The sequence below is a fragment of the Bos grunniens genome, chromosome 11 (assembly GCF_055505025.1).
Source record: "Bos grunniens cultivar Pamir isolate PY7600 chromosome 11, Bosgru_T2T1.0, whole genome shotgun sequence".
Lineage (NCBI taxonomy): Eukaryota > Metazoa > Chordata > Mammalia > Artiodactyla > Bovidae > Bos > Bos grunniens.
Window position 1 is genome coordinate 50,449,328 of NC_141175.1, and position 13,499 is coordinate 50,462,826.

A 13,499-nucleotide genomic window follows, 5' to 3' on the forward strand; every position below is an offset into this window, starting at 1 on the left:
GTACTACATGTGGTTGAGTAGCCACCTTATTAGGTAGAAGAGGGCTCCAAGGACCCAATATCTTCACAACTGAGTAGAGCCATGGGGAATTTCCCTTCCTGGGATTCTGTTTAAAAAATTGAAAAGAAACTTACTTGTAGAGTGGAGTTGAAATGGAAGTTATAGACAAGATCCATTGTTACAAAGAGAACTAAACTTTTTTCCACTTCCTGAACATGTTACTTTAGCTTTTTCCTTCCATTTTATCTTAGAATGCATTATATTTCTTATTTTTGTGAAGATATTGAGCTGTCAGTATTTTTATATAGGATTTACAAGCCTCTTATTTTGCCACATTTTTAACCTGAAAACAAATATACACATATTTGTTATTTACCTAGTACCACATGACCTTTATTCCTTTATTACATGACAAACTTGTAAAAAGGAATATGAGGAAGTGGCAGTCTAACAAGTTTAAAAAGCTGGAAAGCATCAAAACTAGAATCAAACCACCTAACTGCTGAATTCAGTTCAGTTCAGTTCAATTGCTCAGTCGTGTCTGACTCTTTGCGACCCTGTGGACTGCAGCACTCCAGGCTGCACTGGATCAATGCTGTGACATGGTGTTGGGCAGGGTGGATCAGTCAGCGATGACTGGGAAAAGAAGACACGAGAGTACATGAGGACCTGGAGGATATCCATTAAAATTTACTTCACTCATAGCACTCATAAAGTGTTCACTGTGCACACTCAAATACTCGGTTGTTGCAGTTGAGCGACAGAGATGGGGTTCAGTTCAGTTCAGTTGCTCAGTCGTGTCTGACTCTTTGCGACCCCATGAATTGCAGCATGCCAGGCCTCCCTGTCCATCACCAACTCCTGCAGTTCACTCAAACTCACATCCATCGAGTTGGTGATGCCATCCAGCCATCTCATCCTCTGTCGTCCACTTCTCCTCCTGCCCCCAATCCCTCCCAGCATCAGAGTCTTTTCTAATGAGTCACCATCCACGTTCGTGTGAGGTGGCCAAAGTATTGGAGTTTCAGCTTTAGCATCGTTCCTTCCAAAGAAATCCCAGGGCTGATCTCCTTTAGAATGGACTGGTTGGATCTCCTTGCAGTCCAAAGGACTCTCAAGAGTCTTCTCCAACACCATAGTTCAAAAGCATCAATTCTTCGGCGCTCAGCCTTCTTCACAGTCCAACTCTCACATCCATACATGACCACTGGAAAAACCATAGCTTTGACTAGACGGACCTTTGTTGGCAAAGTAATGTCTCTGCTTTTGAATATGCTATCTAGGTTGGTCATAACTTTCCTTCCAAGGAGTAAGTGTCTTTTAATTTCATGGCTGCAATCACCATCTGCAGTGATTTTGGTTAGGAAATGTTTATAAATTAAATGGCTGTGCTTGCACTGTAGTGTTATAGAAATAACCAACAGGATTAAAGAAAGAAAGAACTGTTCTCTGTTTTCCTCAGTTTAGGCCACAGTATAGGAATAATAATAACACAATGACTTCTTTGTGAGGAAAGAGAAAAAATGTAGGCTACATATTCATCTTTTAATACTTCCTTCAACAAATTAGATTTGCCTCCAGAAATTAGCATTAAAATTATATAAATAGAGAGCTTCCTTCCCTTTGTTCTTATACTGTAGTCCCAAAAGCCAGCTGGGGATTATCCTCTGTAGTGTAATTTCAGTTACATATTTGTGTTCTATGCAAACAAGTCATATTGCTGGGTTTTGTCTAGAATTGACCTAAGAAGGGACATTGTCAGAGAAGAATTTGCCAGGAGCAGGAGCCAGTGAGCAGGGTCAGATGAGGCATGAATTAGGGGAACAAAAAGCAGTGATAAGACTTGATTTCAACCGTGCAGTTAAGAGTCTAATAAAGTATTGTTTAGTGAAACAATAATAGTATCATTTAGCAAATCAGAGGGCAGCATAGTTTTTTTTAGATATAACTTTTTAACTGACTTTTAAAATATATCTGCATATACCAAGAATCTGGTCATTTCTTTACTATTCCCCTTTTACAACTTTATTCCAAATCACTCTTTTCAGCCTAACAGACTTCTTAACATCATCTCCCTGACATCACTTTTGCCCTGCACTGCTCCTTTTCCACACAGCAAGGAAAACTCATATCAGATTGTGTTATGGCCCAGCTTTAAACGTTTCCAGCCATTTTTTATTATATTAAGAAAATATGTGAAACTCATCGCTTGTAAAGCTACCATTTATTCTTTAGATCTCTCTTTTCTCAATCTTGTCAGTTATACCTGAATCATTATGGGTTCTTCTCTGTCACTTGAACACATTTAAGTGGTTCCTATCTCAGCCTTTTGCACTTGCCATTACCTCTGGTTGAATTACTCTATTCCCACATTTTTCACATATCTCATTCCACTCAAAAGTCATCCTTAGTCTAAGTATCATCTCCTTGTTTGTGTGTTAAGTTGCCTCCTTGCAACCCTATGGACTGGAGCCCCAGCAGTTTCCTCTGTCCAAGGGATTCTCCAGAAAAGAATACTGGAGTGGGTTGCCATGCCCTCTCTCAGGGGATCTTCCCAACTCAGCAATTGAACCTGCGTCTCTTATGTCTCCTACATTAGCAGACAGGTTCTTTATCACTAGCACCACCTGGAAAGCCTCGTCACCTCCTTAGTTTCTACTTATTATATTCACTGCTAAATCCCTTAGTGTAGTAGTCCCCAACCCTTCTGGAGCCAGGGACCAGTTTCTAAGAAAGCAAGTTTTCCACAGCTTGGGTAGGGAGGGGATGGTTCAGGTAGTAATGTGAGAGATAAGGAGAGCAATGTGGAGAGACAGGTTAAGCTTCATTCCCTCACCCACCACTCATCTCCTGCGCAGCCATGGAGGTTGGGGATCTTTGCCTTAGTGGGTGTCCAAAAATATTCAATGACTAATTAAACTATTTCTAAAAATACTTTAATAGAAATATACTATGAAATAATCAAATTAATACATTCATAGACATGAGTCTTTCTAGCAATTTTTTTTTTTTTATAATTATACTGAGTGAATCAAAAGTACAATGGGGTTCAGTTCATTTCTGTTCAGTTAAGTCACTCAGTCGTGTCTGACTCTTTGTGACCCCATGAATGTCAGCACGCCAGGCCTCCCTGTCCAACACCAACTCCCGGAGTTCACTCAGACTCACGTCCATCAAGTCAGTGATGCCATCCAGCCATCTCATCCTCTGTCGTCCCCTTATCCGCCTGCCTCCAATCCCTCCCAGCATCAGAGTCTTTCCCAGTGAGTCAACTCTTTGCATGAGGTGGCCAAAGTACTGGAGTTTCAGCTTTAGCACCATTTCCTCCAAAGAAATTCCAGGGCTGATCTCCTTCAGAATGGACTGATTGGATCTCCTTGCAGTCCAAGGGACCCTCAAGAGTCTTCTCCAACACCACAGTTCAAAAGCATCAATTCTTCGGTGCTCAGGCTTCTTCACAGTCCAACTCTCACACCCATACATGACCACAGGAAAAACCATAGCCTTGACTAGATGTACATTTGTTGACAAAGTAATGTCTCTGCTTTTGAACATGCTATATAGGTAGGCAAGAATACACAGAAGAACTGTACAAAAAAGATCTTCAGGACCCAGATAATCATGATAGTGTGATCACTGACCTAGAACCAGACATCCTGAAATGTGAAGTCAAGTGGGCCTTAGAAAGCATCACTATAAACAAAGCTAGTGGAGGTGATGGAATTCCAGTTGAGCTATTCCAAATCCTGAAAGATGATGCTGTGAAAGTGCTGCACTCAATATGCCAGCAAATTTGGAAAACTCAGCAGTGGCCACAGGATGGGAAAAGGTCAGTTTTCATTCCAATCCCAAAGAAAGGCAATGCCAAAGATTGCTCAAACTACCACACAATTGCACTCATCTCACATGCTAGTAAAGTAATGCTCAAAATTCTCCAAGCCAGGCTTCAGCAATATGTGAACCATGAACTTCCTGATGTTCAAACTGGTTTTAGAAAAGGCAGAGGAACCAGAGATCAAATTGTCAACATCCGCTGGATCATGGAAAAAGCAAGAGAGTTCCAGAAAAACACCTATTTCTGCTTTATTGACTATGGCAAAGCCTTTGACTGTGTGGATCACAATAAACTGTGGAAAATTCTGAAAGAGATGGGAATACCAGAACACCTGATCTACCTCTTGAGAAATTTGTATGCAGGTCAGGAAGCAGCAGTTAGAACTGGACATGGAACAACAGACTGGTTCCAAATAGGAAAAGGAGTATGTCAGGGCTGTATATTGTCACCCTGCTTATTTAACTTCTATGCAGAGTACATCATGAGAAATGCTGGCCTGGAAGAAACACAAGCTGGAATCAAGATTGCTGGGAGAAATCTCAATAACCTCAGATATGCAGATGACACCACCCTGATGGCAGAAAGTGAAGAGGAACTAAAAAGCCTCTTGATGAAAGTCAAAGTGGAGAGTGAAAAAGTTGACTTAAAGCTCAACATTCAGAAAAACGAAGATCATGGCATCTGGTCCCACCACTTCATGGGAGATAGATGGGGAAACAGTGGAAACAGTGTCAGACTTTATTTTGGGGGGCTCCAAAATCACTACAGATGGTGACTGAAGCCATGAAATTAAAAGATGCTTACTCCTTGGAAGGAAAGTTATGACCAATCTAGATAGCATATTCAAAAGCAGAGACATTACTTTGCCAACAAAGTTTGGTCTAGTCAAGGCTGTGGTTTTTCCTGTGGTCATGTATGGATGTGAGAATTGGACTGTGAAGAAGGCTGAGCGCCAAAGAATTGATGCTTTTGAACTGTGGTCTTGGGGAAGACTCTTGAGAGTCCCTTGGACTGCAAGGAGATCCAACCAGTCCATTCTGAAGGAAATCAGCCCTGGGATCTTTTTGGAAGTAATGATGCTAAAGCTGAAACTCCAGTAGTTTGGCTACCTCATGCGAAGAGTTGACTTATTGGAAAAGACTCTGATGCTGGGAGGGATTGGGGACAGGAGGTGAAGGGGACGACAGAGGATGAGATAGCTGGATGGCATCACTGACTCGTTGGACATGAGTCTGAGTGAACTCCGGGAGTTGGTGATGGACAGGGAGGCCTGGCGTGCTGCGATTCATGGGGTTGCAAAGAGTCGGACACGACTGAGTACTGATCTGATCTGCTCTGATCTAGGTTGGTCATAACTTTCCTTCCAAGGAGTAAGCATCTTTTAATTTCATGGCTGCAGTCGCCATCTGCAGTGATTTTGGAGCCCCAAAAAATAAAGTCTGACACTGTTTCCACTGTTTCCCCATCTATTTCCCATGAAGTGGTGGGACCGGATGCCATGATCTTCGTTTTTCTGAATGTTGAGCTTTAAGCCAACTTTCACTCTCCACTTTGACTTTCATCAAGAGGCTTTTTAGTTCCTCTTCACTTTCTGCCATAAGGGTGGTGTCATCTGCATATCTGAGGTTATTGATATTTCTCCCAGCAATCTTGATTCCAGCTTGTGTTTCTTCCATTCCAGTGTTTCTCATGATGTACTCTGAATAGAAGTTAAATAAGCAGGGTGATAGTATACAACCTTGACATACTCCTTTTCCTATTTGGAACCAGTCTGTTGTTCCATGTCCAGTTCTAACTGTTGCTTCCTGACCTGCATACAGATTTCTCAAGAGGCAGATCGGGTCGTCTGGTATTTCCATCTCATTCAGAATTTTCCACAGTTTATTGTGATCCACACAGTCAAAGGCTTTGCCGTAGTCAATAAAGCAGAAATAGATGTTTTCTCTGGAACTCTCTTGCTTTTTCCATGGGATTAGCAATGGGATTAACAATGAGGTTAGCAAATATTAATCGCTAAGGTTGTTGTTGTTCAGTCGCTCAGTCATATCCAACTCTGTCATATCTAACTCTGTTGCTCAGTAATATCTAACTCTATTGTTCAGTCGCTCAGTCATATCTTTTTGTGACCCCATGGACTGCAGCACACCAGACTTCCCCATCTTTCACCACCTCCCAGAGTTTGCTCAAACTCATGTCCATTGAGTCAATGATGCCATCCAACCATCTCATCCTCTGTTGTCCCATTCTCTTCCTTCCTTCAAATGGGTTTAAGAAATCTCTTTCCTCAGTTCTGTGTTGGATCTAGCATGTACTGACTTATAAGACCCAGTATTGCATTTTCAAAAATTTTGTGAATAAACATGGAAAGTGAAATTGAAAGCCACCCAGTTGTATCTTTTTTTGTGACCCCATGGCCCATACACCCTTTGAATTCTCTAGGCCAGAATACTGGAGTGGGTAGCCTTTCCCTTCTCTAGGGGATCTTTCCAGCCCAGGGATCAAACCCAGGTCTCCCACATGGCAGGTGGATTCTTTTTTTTTAATTTTATTTATTTAAGATTTGGTTGCACAAGGTCTTAGTTGTGGCACATATGATCTAGTTCCCTGACCAGGGACTGAACCCTGGCCCCCTTCATTGGGAGCTTGGAGTCTGAGCCACTGGACCACCAGGGAAGTCCCGCAGGTAGATTCTTTACCAGCTGACCCACAAGGGAAGCCCAAGAATACTGGAGTGGGTAGCCTCTCCCTTCTCTAGTGTATTTTCTCAACCCAGTAATCGAACCAGAGTCTCCTTGGCAGATTCTTTACCAACCGAGCTATTGAGGAATCCCAAAACATAGTCATTACTAAAAATTAAAATATACAAAACTGTAATTCAACAAACTGTATTAAAAACAAAGATAATCAAACTCACCAATACTTAGTGACTTTACTATATTTTACTATAATCTAGTCCTGTGGTTGGCAAATGTTTTCAGTAAAGTTCCAGAGAGTAAATATTTTAGGCTTTGTGGGCAACACAATCTCTGTCACAGGTACTCCTGAGAACCTCCCCACAGACAATTCATGGATAAATGGGAGTGGCATTGTTCAACAAACATTGTTTACAAAAGTAAATGACAAGCCATATTTGGCCCGTAGCCATCATTGACTGATACTTATTCTAGATTCTTGAAGTTCCTTGCATATATCAGGTATACATGAAGGATATGTTCTGAAATTGCACCCTGTCATACATCTCTTCTCAAATCCATGTTCTGGGGCTTTAAGTTGGTAGCTCAAAATTGGCCATGGTGGTGGTATGCATAAATACTTCTGAAATTGAAATTAACAAAGTATTATTTAAGTCTTTGAATCCCCCTCACTCCTCACTCCCCAAAACACACACACAAAGAGCTGGTTGTTAAATATTTACTGTCACATGATGCTTTCCTCCTACCATAGATTTTGGTGATAGTAACTGGAAAAACTACTGCACTTATAAGAAGTCATTTTTTCAGGACATCTGTAATGCTGTCAATAACAAGGTCTGAAAGCAATAAGGAAGGCATGACTTATCTCTTAGGTGGCAACACAGCTGCCTATTTAAAGAATTTTAAAAATATATAAAAATAGCATGCTATGTCAGTGATTAAAACATGCTTTGCATTTCAACTTCACTCAAGACTTTGCAATATATAGTCAATGTTAATATTAAAAAACTATTTATAGAGTATGCTTATACACCAGAGTAGGTGTGTATCTGCACAGAGGCTTCATTAGGGAACAAAAGAGTACAAGATGAAAAGTAAAGCAGGCAAGGGAGATAAGGGATGCTTGCAGGTGGTTTGGGGTGGATTGCAATTTTAAATAGAATTCCCAGAAAATCCCTCACTTAAAAACTACATTTAGCAGAGGCTTGAAAGAGTTGAGGGAGGCGTTTGTCTATATAGGCGGAAGGAGGTGGGAGAGGAGAGGCAGTTTTAAGCAGAATGAGCAAAAAGTGCCAATTTCTAAGGTGGAAGCAGGCCAAGATGTTTCAACAACAACAAGGGAGCCAGTGGCCGGTGCAGGGTGAGCAGAGTTATGAGATGGTAGAGGGCCAGTGATAGAAAATTATAGAAGCAATATGGACCATTAAATATATTAGAGTTTCTCCTCCTTTTTCTGAGTTCAGAAACCCTTAGAAAGTGGTGAGCAAAAGAGTAACTTGATCTGACTTCAAGTTTAAAGGAATTATTAGAGAACTGGGAAATGAGGAAGGATGGGTTAGTAGAAACATGATTGTCAAAATGTTGGTGATTGTTGAAGGCTTGTGATGGATATGAGGTGGTTTTTTAATGTTCTTCTGTTACGGACAAGTTTGAAAAAAAAAAAAAGGTTGTATGCTGAAAATAGACTCTAAAGAATGGTGCTTGCAAGGATTGCAGTGGGAGGCTTCTGCAATGGTAGTGGTGTGTGTGTTGTGCGTGTGCTAAGTAGCTTCAGTCATGTCTGACTCTCTGTTATCCTATGGACCATAGCCTGCCAGGCTCCTCCGTCCATGGGATTCTCCAAGCAAGAATACTGGAGTGGGTTGCCATGCCCTCCTCCAGGGGATCTTCCTGACTCAAGAATTGAGCCTGCATCTCTTATGTCTCCTGCATTGGCAGGCAGGTTCTTTACCACTAGTGCCACCTGGGAAGCCCGAGAAATGGCCATGGCCTGGATCAAGTGAAATGAAATTTGCTCACTTGTGTCTGACTCTATGCTACGCTATGGGCTATACAGTCCATTGAATTCTCCCAGGCCAGAATACTGGAGGGGTTAGCCTTTCCCTTCTCCAGGGGATCTTCCCAACCTGGGGATCGAACCCAGGTCTCCCACATTTCAGGTAGAATCTTTACCAGCTGAGTCACAAGAGAAGTCCAAGAATACTGGAGTGGGTAGCCTATCTCTTCTTCAGTGGATCTTCCCTACTCAGAAATCAAACAGGGGTCTCTTGCACTGCAGGCTGATTCTTTACCAACTGAGCTATGAGAGAAGCGACCTGGAAAAATAAGAGTCAGATTTGAAAGGTAGGTTTTAAAAGAGGCTTTTGAAAGGTGCTTTTAAAAGCACTAACTGGAAAAAAAAAAACATGTTTAAAATCAATTTTTATTTTTCCTCAGGGCCTTCCTGATGTCTCAGTAGATAAAGAATCTGCCTGCAGTGCAGGAGACACAGGAGATGAGGGTTTGATGCCTGGATTGGGAAAATCCCCTGGAGAAGGGAATGGTAACCCACTTCTGTATTCTTGCCTGGAGAGTCCATGCACAGATGAGCCTGGTGTGCTACAGTCCAAAGGATTGCAAACAGTTGGACAAGAAGAAATGAGAATCAAGACAGAGCCAGATATTAAAGGTAGAGGCAAAAGCACTAACCAAAAGAATAAAATGTGTTTAAAATAATTTTTTTCTCAACTTTAATATACTTTCTGTTGTTTATTTCTGCATTTTTTATCACAGGATTTTCACACTGCTGAGACAAAAATGGTGATAATCAAATAGATTTCTTAAAATAATTATTTCTCTTTCTCTTTTCAGTTTTACTTACACAGGACTTATTTAACCTTTGGCAATGTGACTGTAATTAAAGGTATTTTATGCAGTTGGCAGTAGACAAATTTCTCTCCTGTCCAGATTTATGAATTCCAATCACCAGGGTCTCATTTAAGCCAAGAAGCTCAGTCTGTCACTGCTCTTGAGAGGGGATCAGTGCCTCACTCAGCATTTCTCTTTGTTAAAATAATGCCATCTGTTGTTAGCCAAACTGTAACTAGAGTCTCACCTGCACAGAAGGATGTTTGTGTGGTTTTGCCATAACTTATGTCCACTCCAGCTTGCATTTCAGACTTCAAGAGGAGGACAGGGTGTTTCAGATGTTGGTAACAGTGAGTTCAATTAGATCTACAGGAAAAAAAAAAAAAAAACTAAAAGGCATTAAATTAGTTTATTTCTCCACATAAAAAGAAAAGCCAATTCATTAGGTAGTTTTATTTCTCAAACCTATTACTTACTTGGGTAAAATTTGAAGAGGAAAGGGTAAATATATTCCTCACTAGAACCAGACATTGATGTTAAGTTCTGCATATTCTCAAGACAAAAACTAGCATGATGGGAAATTAAGATCGAGTGAAAAATACTGGGAAATATACCATTATATAGTTTTGATCTTTAAAAAGAGAAATTATATGCAAAGCAACAACAATAACTAAAGACCTGATTAAAGGTCTCATGTCTAAGTATACACTTACTCTGTGGCTGTCCTGAAAAGCTGAGAGGAGGGAATTATGTGTCTTAGCAACCTAAGGGCTTTGGGTTTCCTGAAAAGTATGGGGTAGAGAGTTGGAACATCTTGGCAAAGAGACATTTTAGCAAAGCTGGATTGTTACCAGACAGAAATGGGGAAATGTGAAGAAATTCGTCCTCCAAGGAAGCTTGTCTGTCTCTGCAGACTCTCACTGGAAAAAGAAAGTTTCTCCTAAAATATATAATTCTATGGCTTGTATATTCATCTGGTTTAAAAATGATTTTACAATACACATAGATCCAAAAAATCTTTTAGATGAGTATAAGCACAATGATTTGTCACAGGTAGATATTACCAAGGTGCTTTTTAGGAAGCAAGCATATAACCTATCAGGAGAGATGCTTCAGTAACTAAGTCCAGGTTGGATACTCATCCTCCACTACTCCCCAAAGCATAAGGTCACAGCACAAAATCACAAAAGACATCAGGAAATAATTTGCTATGATTGAGAGTCAGGCATAATACATTGTGGGGTCAGAGCTCTAAGATCTTCAAATAATAAAGCAGCAGTCATAAAAAGCATAAGATATGAATATTAAAAGTTATCAAAGAACTTTTAAAAGATAATTGCTACCCTCAGAAAAAGAACTAAATGGTGAGAAAAAATAATGGGAAAATTTGAAAAGGAAACAGTTTTAGAAAAGAAAATATAGCCACAGAAAATGAAAAATAAATGCAAAGTTAATATAGAATAGATGACAAGCTATTGCACACAAAGTATACAACTGGCATTGCAATGAGAAAAAATGGGTTATGAGATCTTGAAAGACACAATTCTGAAAAATTTTCAGAATAGATAATTAATAAACATAAATTTTCAAATTTTATATGCATGATTTTCTGAGCAACACAAATGAATCTAAAGTATCTGAGATATCTAGAATATATAGAGCCCTACTGAAATTGAAAAAAATGTTAACAATGACAAGAAAGCCAAGACATTTTATTTAGAAAAAAATGTAAGACTGACCACAGAATTCCAATAATAATAGAAACCAGAATATACTGGAATCATCAAGGTGCTTAAGGAAAAATAATCAACTTCAAACTCTGAATTATTGATGTAAGTATAGATAAATTATGTTTATAAATTATATATATATATATGAATGTTATATAAAAAATAAATTGCCAATGGAATTTTTATCATATGATCCATTAGGGAAGCCCATGAGTAAAGGTAAATTCAATATGAGACAGTGAAGTCTAAGAATTAATGTGGGCTTTTATATTATTTTCTCTGTGCTTAAAATCTTTAATATGAAATTAAAAAATTAATTTTTAAAATCAATAGAAAAACATTCTGGTTACCTTAAATTTAAAAAGAAATGGGAGACCAATTTGTTGACAGGTATTTAGGAACCTCATAGAGTAACTCAATTAAACATGGGATGGAAAGAAAATAGGCCATTTTCAGATACTGCAGTAGCAGGAATTATGATTCGTCTATCCATAATCCTATTCTCAGTGTGACTCAGCTCCACAATTCTCATTTACTTTTTATATCTTTTCTAGTTTTTCAAGTGATTTCGTATCAATTGATAATTACTGAGGGCTCATATGAGTTGAGATCTGTTTCCATAAAAGAGAAAATCATTGCCTTCACTTCATGAAATTTCTATTAGATTTAACCTTTTACTACTTGTCACATACATTTATTTTCCTACATTTAAAGATGCCCTTACTTAATAGAATCCACTCTCATACTGCAAACATTCTTTCTATGTCTATCCTGGGAGAAAATTCCAAATAATATGTTGATGCCAAATCCAGATTTGATACCAGGGAATCACTCTTGTTCACATACGAATTCCATGTACAGAGGGTAGTCCCACACTACTTCAGTCTCGATTAGACTCTGACACAAAACATACTGTTTATTTCACAAAAGACCATGAATACAACATTCAATTCATGTATATTGATATCGTTCTATGTGTCAGGTGTTGTAATTGATATTTAGTGTAGATTAATGAATACAATTTTACATTTTGTGGAAGAGAAAACAGTAAACAATATTTTTTAAAGTAAGTTATAATTTAGAGAGTTTGTTAGAATTTAGTAATAGCTGACAAACTAGAATAAGATAAAGGGTATTAGAAGTTCATGGAGACAAAGGGCAGCTTCAACTTTATTTCAGGTGGTCAGGGTAAATACACTGCCAAAGTTACATTTAAGCAAAAATTGAAAAAAGCAAGGACATGTGTCATTTAAGTGAAGATTGCAGGAAGCGAAGGGAACAGCCAGTGCAATGGTTTAAGATGAGAGGGTGATGTGAGCAAAGTGAGTAACTCAAGAATAAGTGTAGAGAGGTAATGGAGATTCAGGTTCTAACTTGCCACGCTAAAGCCACTGTAAGGATGTTGGCTCTTACTTTGTGTGAGATGACAAGCCTTGATATATGCTATGGAATAAAAAACTGTATACTCTAAAGTTCATATGTCGAAATCCTAACCCCAATACCTAGGAATATATTTGGAAATAAGATTATTACAGATGAGATCATTAGGATGAGTACTAATCCAATATGACTGGTGTCCTTTTTAAAAGGGGAAATTTGGGAATGGAAGCACATACAGGGAGATTGTCATATGAAGATGAAGACAGAAATTGGGGCAATGCTTCTCAAGCAGACAAATATCACATATTGCTAGCAAACCAGTAGAATCTAGAAGGATGGGGCAGATTTTATCTCAGAGCCTGCAAAAGGAACCAACCATGCTAACACTTCGGTCTTAACTTTGGAGCCTCCAGAACTGTGAGAATATAAATACATAATATTTAAACCACCCACTTTATGGTACTTTTTTTTTGATAACAACCCTAGCAGGACCATAAAGTAAACACTGAGCAAAAGTGAAATGACCCTACTTAAGTTTCGCAAGAATCACCTGGTTAGTATGTTTGGTGGGAGAAGCAAGAATGGAAGCACAGTGATTAGTTAGCAAACTCTTAACATTACAATCAGCAAGAAATTGTAAGGACGAAGACCAGGGTTGAAGTTTAAGCATGATCAGATATTGGATCTATTTTGAAGGCATAGCCTCTTAGTGGATTGAATGTGGGCTGTAAAGACAGAAAGAATTCAAGGATAACTATGGTTTCTGGCATGTACATCTGGAAAGGTAGAGGTGCCAGGAACTGAGATGTAGTGGCAGAGCTAAGGTTTACATTAATTTCCCAGGTTGTCCTGACTCCCAGAATAATCTCTTTGCTCTTGGAATTAATAATAGGAAGATGTGCCAATATACAAATTATTCTTATAACATTCATATATATATATAATATAAGCAATTTTTCTGTTCTCTTCCATTTGCCAGCATCCTTGAGAAAAATCCATACTCCTGAAGGTTCC